The sequence below is a fragment of the Drosophila bipectinata genome, chromosome 2R, assembly GCF_030179905.1.
Source record: "Drosophila bipectinata strain 14024-0381.07 chromosome 2R, DbipHiC1v2, whole genome shotgun sequence".
Classification (NCBI taxonomy): Eukaryota; Metazoa; Arthropoda; class Insecta; order Diptera; family Drosophilidae; genus Drosophila; species Drosophila bipectinata.
Genome location: NC_091737.1, coordinates 24,122,906 through 24,132,909, shown reverse-complemented (window position 1 = coordinate 24,132,909; position 10,004 = coordinate 24,122,906).

The window sequence follows — 10,004 nt, the reverse complement described above, 5'->3', positions numbered from 1 at the left end:
AAGTACTTGGAATGTACCGCCAGTCCCGCGATACCGTGTGTGGGTTTTTCTTTAATTTCCGGTTCCCTTCGGATTTCCGCGATTGAACGCGAGGAGCGCACACAGCCGACTGAGCTTAAACCTGTTGAGTTTCATCTGTTTATACCGAAAGTCCTTTGGGAATGCCCGTCCACCCCACCCAGCGAGTCCTTCGCAGGACTCTGATACTGTTAGCCCGCTGCTGTAATCCAACTCGCTTACATTTTACTCTACATTTTTTTTTGGAATATGTGTTTTTATTACCACAAATTTATGGCCCTGCTGGGAGAAGGATTATTTTTAATATTCAGATAAGAAGTTTAATAATATTCTTTTCTTTTTTTGGGTTTTGTTAAAGAGCAATTAGGATGTAAGGCTCAGCAGCCTTTAATGCTTGTAATCATTTGTGTAGCAACTCGTTTTGAATTTAAAAATAAAGAAAAAATTCTTAAACATTCTATAATCATAAATTAAATTTTTAAATGATCTTTGCAGATAAGGAATGTACTTAATTATTTCTTAAAAATCATTTATTGCTTAAAACTTACACCCATGTAAGTGTAAGAACGTTCTTGACATCCTTTCTTAGCCAATACCCAAACCTTATGTAAAAGTGAAGGAAACTTAATGTAGAAAATTGGTTATATTTTTGTTTCTTTAAAACCAGTTTAAAAGTTTAAAGGATAATAATAATAATTCAATATAATAACGATCTAATAAATAAAACAACAAATAATATCCATTTAATATCAACAGGTAAGCTTAAATAAAATGTAATTCTATTTATTAAATGGCCATAAAACAATTGAAAAATATATCCTTTATTTGCATCTAAGTATTTTATTATATTTTCTATGATTTAAATATTCTAATACTTTCCAATAGTCATGATTGCTAACTCTGATACCTTTCACATCTCGACATTGGTAATTTTTCAAAAATTCTTTATGAGTACGAAATCCCCCAGATCTGCTAAAGGTATACCCAGATACCGAGTCACATAAATCTGACTTTGGCAACATTGAGAGTGGCTGCCATTGTCCCGCCTCTTCGGCCTGCTGCCATGAGATCATCCAGCCGTATCGGCTCGGCATAATACCCGCCTCGAGCTAGCGACTTTCCAAACGAAAAAGAAACAGTCGGGCATTTGCATAACTAGCTGTAAAATTGTTGAAAATTAACAGCGCAAGCGGCGAGCGATTGGCTGGAATCCCAAGTCCCCAGTCCCCCAATGTTCGAATAGGAATCCGCAAAAGCCAGCCGGCGATCCGACGGAAGAGCAAACCTGTTCTAGGCGTTGGGGATAAATAAAAACAAAAAGCCGAGAAATGAGGAGGCGCTGCTGTTGGTCGCACCATGGACCACCGCGATGTCGTTTTTTTTCTTTCCCCCAACTCAGAGACACCTCATCTCCTTGGAGCAGAGCATCTTCATCTTCAGCATCGCCATCGCCATCGCCATCGCCATCACCATCTCCATGTCGGGGAACACAATTGGATCGGGTAACTTTGAACTGGTCGGGTGTCGTCCGCTATGGTGTCCGAATTGATGTTTCAATAAAGCCTATAAATTTATGACTAACGAACCAAGTAAACATTCTCCCATGCCGATTGCCCATTTCCATTCCGGTTGCTGGTCCGGAGGCAGGGGGAGATCCGAGGATCGTGGATGGAGATGGGCGAGGTGTAACGGTGACAACGAGTAGGTGTCGCCATTGGTGCCACTATGAATTAATTTGGACAATTTATGAGCCAATCTAGCCGGCCGACAACTGCTTAGGAATGTGTTTAGCTGGCCACCACGGTGGTCGCTTGTCCATTCGTAAATTGAATTATAATTTGATACCCGACTCCGCCACTCTCGAGATCTCCGAGGGCCGGAGACCAGCGCTCTGCGCTTGGGGGTTCCGATCGCCGGGCATATATTACCGATTGATCGGGCCACATAAATCTGACACTAGCGACACAATTAGCACGGCCTTTCAGACCCTAACCAGCCCCGCCCTGGCCGATGTCTTGGCCCTCTGCTCCTCAGCCCCCTTGCCACTGCGACCGGGACTGTGGAAGCTGCCACCCAAAAGTGACAGCCGCCACAGCAAAATGTACATAAATAGTTTGCATTGCTCCGGTCTCAGCTGCAAGATAATGCGTAGAGTTTAATGCCGTTTGGATTAATAAATCCGACAAAGAAATGCTCTACATTTGGCTGAATAAAAATATTTAAGCACTTATGTACATTTTAATTTTTACATTTTTTTAATTTTAATACATTAAAAACTTAAGTTGTTAAGGAAGAGTCGAAATGTAGAATTGGTTCAAAGTGTTTATACTTTGGGTATAATTCTTTTTACTTTTAACCAGAGCAGAATTAAAGTTTCTAAAGAGATTCTAAGATTATTCATGTCTGACAAAATACTTTATAAGTGCCAAATACCCTCTGTTAGAGAATTAAGTGACAGCCAAAAAGCCGTGGCGATATCCGGAGCTGTTCACATGCCGCCGCCTGGCCATGGACTCTGAAAATGTCTCATTTAAATAACTTGCATGCATTTAGTCATACTTTTTGCCCCAGCTCGCTGCCCCATTCTCCTTCCTTGCTGTCCCGTAGCCCCCCTTTTTGGAGGGGGGGTGGAGCCAGGCATGCGCCTCTGGGCAGCGGCAGGCAGCGGGACTCAAGCAGCGCATCGGGAAGTCGCGTCGCAACGTCAACTTAAGTGGCCAACCGGGCCAAAACAACAATAACAACATCACACGGAGCTTGGGGATCAGTGTTGCCGATTTGGCCATTTTATTGGGATATTGGATATTGAAAAGTTCTTTAAAAACTTGACTGAAACGATCATCAGGACTACCAATACTGAAACGATCATCAGGACTACCAGGACTTATACTAGCTATATGAGAATTTTAGACTTTATTAAGGTATATGAGTATTATGATTATAAAATATAATTACCTCGATATTTGATAAAACCTTGATATTTTTAGAGGTTTCGTTTATTATGATAGCATATCTAGGTATAATACAAAATATATCTTCAATATTATTCTAGAAAGAAAGACTAATCTTTCAGATTTCAGTGAGACTATGACCCTAAGGTCTACAACCCTAAGAAATCTCAGAAAAATAGGTATACTTTTGTAACCTTTTTAAAAGATATATAAGAATTATATCATTAACAGGATGGTATTTTATATTAAACTATTTCATTATATCCATCACTTGCCAATTATCTTTACAATTTTATGCATTTGTTCATACAATATCTTGTTGAAAAACTTTTGTCCATATAGTGTCACCTCTGATGGGGATCCTCGCCTGCAGTCGGGAGTATGTAAATCTCCCGATCCATTGCCATTCCACAGTTGTTGCCGTTGTCGTGGTTGTTGATATTGTTGTTGGCATTGCACTCTGTACTCGAGTTGCACTAGAGAGTTGTTATTGTTGCGCCTGCTGCCGATGTTGCTGATCGATTTTGTTCACGTCACTTGTGGTTTTTTCAGTTGCCTTTCGTTGAACTTTCAATTGTTCTGGAATCGATAAAGGGTGAACACTGTGTTGGACCAGACAGTCGTATTTATTGTTTGGGAAGTTCCAATGGGGAGTCTGCACAACGTTTATTTGACAAATTCGCGTTGAGCTCTGAAAGATTCGTGTCCGCATCACATCGACGATTTTTAATTAATTCAAATGCAATTCCGAGTGCATCACGGCGAGTGATGTTGCACTGATTCAAGCTGAAGGCCAACACGTGAGTGGAGCCACTATTACTTTTATCCATCTAAAAAAGCCACCAATACCCCACCTCCGGCAGCAGATGCAATGACACATGGCTTACACTGAAAATACTTATTTTTGGGGTTTTAAAGCTCCAAAGAAATGCAGCTAGAAATATTAAACTTCTTAGCACATGATTAAAGATTAAAAGATAGTTTTAATTGTGACTTGTTTGTTCTAAAACATTGGGTATTTTCCCTTGAATGTAACCCCTCATGGTTTATAAAAATATATCAAAGAATTGTGTATATACTCTCCTTTTTTTGCAGTGTAATCCTATGCAGACAAACGTTCATTCAGTAAACGTAAACGTTTGTGATTTGTAACGATTGTGCAGTACATAAATCAGTCATGGATTTATTGCGAGAAATGAAATTCGCCGGCTGCTCCTCAACAGCTTCGACTTCTACAGCGTCTGTCTTCTCTCTTTATCTGCAGCTTCGTCTTCGTCCGGAGTCTTCTGTATTCATTCTTCGGACTACAGTCTACAGTCTGCAGTCAACAGTCTTCGGTCTACAGTCTTCAAGTCTTCGGCTGGTGAACGTTTTCCAGCGATCGTGAGTGGCGCTGCGTGTGGGTCGCATAAATTTCACGCTTTGCGCAGGCGCTGCCACAAATCGATGTTCCCTTTTGTTGTGCTCCCCCTAGCCTCGCCCTCCCCCCTGCAACCACCCCCCCTCTACCTACCATTTTTGCCTCATTCGATCTTCTTCAATGCGGTTTTATGAGTCACGCGTTTATCTATGAGATACTTTGGGTATCAGTGTTGCCAATTTGTATTCAAGCTTAAAAGGAGAAGTCGTAAAAAATAGTTAAAAATAGCATCACTAAGATTTAATGGAAATTAACATTTTTAGAAGCAATAAATTCCTAATAAATGTGCATATAAAATAGCATATATTTTTGATAGGCTCTTGTCCGCTTATTTTGAAAAAAACAAGCAAATGATAAATAATATTTTACATAATTTTCGGTATCTTTGTTTGGTGATTAATTTAATTTAAAGTCCCTTGGCAAGCAGCACTGTTTGGCTATTTGGTTAACCAGGAAGTGGAAGGGTTAGCCCGAGTTGGCCATAACTGCTGCTGCCCTGCAGCGATTGACCATTAGGATGTGGCTTACTCACGAGTCTCGGGTTTTTAGGAGCCAGCCCCTCTGGGCCGAATACCTCAAGCTCTGGACACGCAATGCTGCTAATTGTCTACTAAAAGCCAACCCAGACTGAAACACTCAAATGCCGAGAGGCCGAGAGTCCAAGTCCGGGACCAATCCAATCCGCAACAGAAACTGAAACTGAAACCGAAACCGAGGACATTCCCAGTGAATTTATGTGCCCGCCGCCGCATTTGCAATCATATCAGATTGCATGACAGTTCTCAATTACTTTTTTTTTCCCAAAACAAAACGCTTTCAATTGCAAAAACGGCCAAATATCAAGTAAGAAATGTTTGTTACCAAACCTATTAAAAGTTGTGTAAGAAATTATGTAAATGAAATAGTCAAAGATTCTGCTGCAATAAACTTTATTTTAAAAATGATTCAATTCTAATCTAACAAATGGCCATGATATTCCCTTTCAATCAGGGAATATTATTCTTCTGGCTTTATAAATTGTTGTGAATTAGACTGAAATCAATCCGGAACTAAACATATTTAATTTCAATCAAATCAATCTCTGCGTTATTCACCTTTCGTTCGGGGCGAATAAATCAATTGAGTTAATTTACATTCAAGGTTGAGGCTGTGATTAATGGACCATCTGCATGTGGGCTTTGTTAGGAGATAAGTTCGGCATTCCGGCCTAAGCATTCAATTAAAAACCTATACTTTACCGCTCAACCTGTCCGGGCGACTGACATGGACGGTTTACCGGGTCGAAGCTATGCCCAGACTCCTTAATCCTTTGGCGGGTTCACTGCACTTTCAATTTCCCTTATTTTTTGTTTGGAAGCCTGTTTTTTGTTAGCCTGTCTAACAGTTTGGCGAGGCATAGTCCCGTTAGCTTTTAGCCCGAATCGAAAAAATACAATGTATAATTTATGGCCTGCAGACTTGGCCTAATCCCTGGCCTAATCGTCTCCTTCCCTGCCCACACGAACGATAGTGTAGGGTCCAGGCCATCCAGTCATCCAGTCTCCTCCCGCCCGACATTTTACTTTCTGGGCCTCGATTTTGGCGCTTTATTTTGCTTTCGTTTTGTGGCTTCTCGTTCCGTTTCATTTTCTGCCTTCATAATTTATTATCGCCTCAAAAGCATCTCAATTATGGCTCCTGGCCAGACATGAAACCGCCGAGGCCCATTCGGGAGCGGGGCACCCCCCTGGGCGGACTACTACGAGCTGGTCGGTATCTGAGTTCGTTTTGTTAATCTGGCGGGGCAATTACAAAACTCTTACAAAACTTTATTCAATTAAATTCGCATGATGCTTTCGCAAACGGCGCATGAGTGCATGAATGCTTCCCGCTGACCAAGTTCGAGATTTGGCTACAGTTTATCTCAGGGAAGAGTCTGGCCAAGATAAAGAAAATGATCGGTACAGGGAGAGAAATATTTGGGTTTTAAAAAATAGAGTAGGAATGGCTTAGCTTTAATAAGATTTTCAGACAATATCTGAAAATCATTGCAAATATCTCTCTGTGCACCAAACAAAGGGGCATAGGGGGCGGGGCAGCCAGCTTACACACAGAGGCGGCTTCAATTTCATCCTCGCAATCGTGACGTGCTTTTGATTGCCCCAAGCCAGGCGGCAGCCATGCTCTCGCCCGCCTTCCCTCCAAAAAACGAGAAGAAAAGAAAAGCTGCCATTGTTGTCAGCTCTTCTGGTTCTGCAACATAGAGTGCGGCATTAGGCAATCTGTGGCAGATCCGGCAATTTGCACACTTTTACTTTCGGGATCACCCACCGGGAGGCTTCCACTTCTCAGACCGACAGCCGCCGGAAGAATAAATCCGAGTGCCGCGTCATTAGTGTCCCAAAGGTCTTGGATTATACCAGACAAATCGTCGTCATGTCGTGGCAGTGTGGGATGAATTTCAATTTCGGATTTCGGCTATTGCAGGTGAGGCCTTTGGGCCGCAGGAATGGCTTGTGGCAGGTGTCGGGGTTGCCCCTTTGCATATTTTGAATTGTTTTTCTTTGTGGCCTGTCGGACCCCTAGCTGATTTATGCCTTTTTCTTTTCAAAATTCAAAACTCAACATTTCATTAGCCAAGCCAGTGGATTGAATGAACAAATAAGTGGGAAGTTACTTGAAGGGTAAACGTATTTTGATAGACAAGGGAGTTACCTATTATTGGTTCTATTCCTATTCAATACTGTTATTGACATTGATATTTTGATATATATAAATTGTATACTCTTTCTAGTTTATATATTTTTTCTAAAAATTCTAAAGACTCTAGACTCTTAATCAGTGTAATTTTAATGGGTATTAACCCGTGATTTTCTACTCCACTATGCGTAGTCAAAACATGCCCCTATATGGCATTAGATATTCCAAACAGAGATCAAGGCCTAGACAGATATTGCTGTTTTCCTGACAAGGGGAAGTAGCCAAGGTACTCGAATACCTGAGCATAACTCATTCCTGGGGCGATGGCGATGACAAACGGCTTCCATTTCCTCATTACCGATTGATATCTGGATACTACCGACTGACCAAATTCGTCTTCCCGATCCGGGGGATGGAGGTGGTTGGGGAGGATATGTTATGTCTTGTTATGTACAAGTATATCTTGTCAAAGTATGCCAAAATTGCGAAATTCGTGTATTTTGTTTCATTTTCGGCAAGCGGTCCTTGAAGAGCAAAAGGCTCAGAAATGCGCTAATTACGCGCACTCGGCAATCATTAATTGAAGTTGTCAAGCGGGGCATGCCACAAAATATGCGTCGCAATGTCAATGACAACAGATCAGGCGATCAGCACTGAAAGAAATTTGAATGAGAAATAAAAAGGAAGTCTAAAGGACACAATATTGTGAGTATCTCAGTTTTTGGCTGTGTAAAAAATGGATTGAGTTTCGCGGGAAATCAAAAGCGCAAGGGAAATGGGAACATGGGACATGGTTCTTGGCCTGGTCTTGGTCTTGGTCTTGGACATGGCGACAATGTTGCCGCCCCAATTATCCGCGAATTGAGCTAAAACCAACGAAAATTTTCTGCCAACCAGCGAATGGCGCCATTAATTATCGCAAAAAGGGATGCATTTCTTCATAATTAAGCGGGTGAATGACACACCGAAGGCAGCTGCTTCTGCTGCCGTTGGTGGTTCTCAGTGCTTCCAGTGGCTCCAACAACTGACTCCGAGCCACTGGCTCCCAGTGGTGCACCGCCGCCAATGGACCACTGCTCCTCCATTAGCTGGAGTGATGCAGCGGCTAATAGGGAAACATTACTCATGCCCAGCAGGATATCGTTGAGTTCGCAGCGTGTCTAGTCGAGATTGTTGGTGTCCAGCGGGCAGTGGGGCGGCACTGCATTCGGGATAAACATGCAATTGAGAAATTTATTAAAAATCATTTTCATTAATTTGGTTATTTATGCCCAGGATCAAACATTCAATTAGGCTGATGTTATAAATCTCGTATTCATTTTTCACATGCTACAACCACGCATGCCTCCTATAAATCACAGCCGACAAATGCACTTGCCAGTATGTTCTGCACTGCACTAGGACTGCCCACGGCTCACGCATGAATGCAAAAAGGCACATACCTTTAGCAAATACCATACCAAGTCGGAAAATATCTATCAATATCTACCCTAAATTTTTGCTTATTGTCTTTTTTTTTAGCGGAAAAGTCAAGCGAAAGGTTAAAAGTGAAATATCTCCCGCTGACTTGTAACAATGTCAAAATGCTTTATGATTCGATTTTTTATTGGTTTCGGTTTATAGTTTTTATTTAGTTTTTCTTGTTTAGTTTCATGGTTATTGTTTTTTGTTATTTTTTTTTTGCTGTCAACTGTTTGCTGGGCACGAAAAAACGAGAGTAGCAAGATGCACAAAAGACGATAAGTCCAATAAAAAAGGTTAAATCACAAAATTGTGGCAAACTAAAACGAAGCTTAGATGCTCTTAGATTGTAAAGGTAATACTATGTCCATTAGTTTCCAAAAATATAAAATAAAGTATTTAATTTCAATAACATAACTCGAAGAAAAATACTTTATAATTCATTTTAAAATAGCTAAACCAAACTTAACTATTATTATTAATCACTGAACCCACTATTTTAGATCTGTTTAAGTTTTTTTTTGGCTTGTGAAAATTCCTTGAGAAAACCCACGTATTTGGCCACAATATAATCGAAGACAACATAAAATATATTGACAACGGCAAATCAGTTAACGAATTGCAAACAGCAACAAGCCAGTTGAACAAATTTGGGACATTTGTTGAACCTCCGTGTTGACCCGGTTAGGTAAAAGCTGCTGCCGCTGCTGCCAAAAGACAAAAAGGAGCCCAAATTAAATCAGAGCCTGAGCGGCCTGAGCAGCCTGAACAGCCGGAGCAGGAAGCTGGCCAGAAAGGTGGAGAACTCACGCCCGGACCAGCGGCTTATCGCCAGATGGATCGAACTCTGGTGGGCAGACAAGAGATTGGAGTCGGAGTCGGGAGTTGGGGCTGCTCACATGGCTAGATCAGTAAGTGGGGGAAACCGAAATAAAAAAAATATATATAAAAATCAACTCGACCGGCTGCCGGCTGCTGGCCGCTTTCTGCTGCTGCCTTCTCTTGGCTCTTGTCCTGGCCAACATCATCAAAAGCTCAACCGAAAGGGGGCGTGGCGCAGCCTTGTCAGCACGATCAGGCCTCCAATCGCGAGCCTGTGTGCAATGGGCTCGATATAAATGTTATTTTTCATGTAATAAATTGCATAGAAAACATAAATTTAATTTTTAACGCCCCGCTATAGAGTTGGCAATTAAGACGTCACCTAATGGGCGCGAGTGAGATGGACAGCACTCTGACAACATGGCGTTCGATAATTGTTGCACCACCTTGGATGCCACACCCCACACCCCACACCGCACCGCACCGCACCGCCCCTTGGCAGACCACCCCTCTGCATCGAAACAATTAATGGCGCCCAAGCCGGCGACTTTTCGCACTCTCACATTTGTCAAGTGCCGGCCAAGTTGCGCCCTTTCGTCCTGTGGCGGCATCACTCCTCCTTACAGTCTCCTTTCACTGAAAAAATCGTCGCC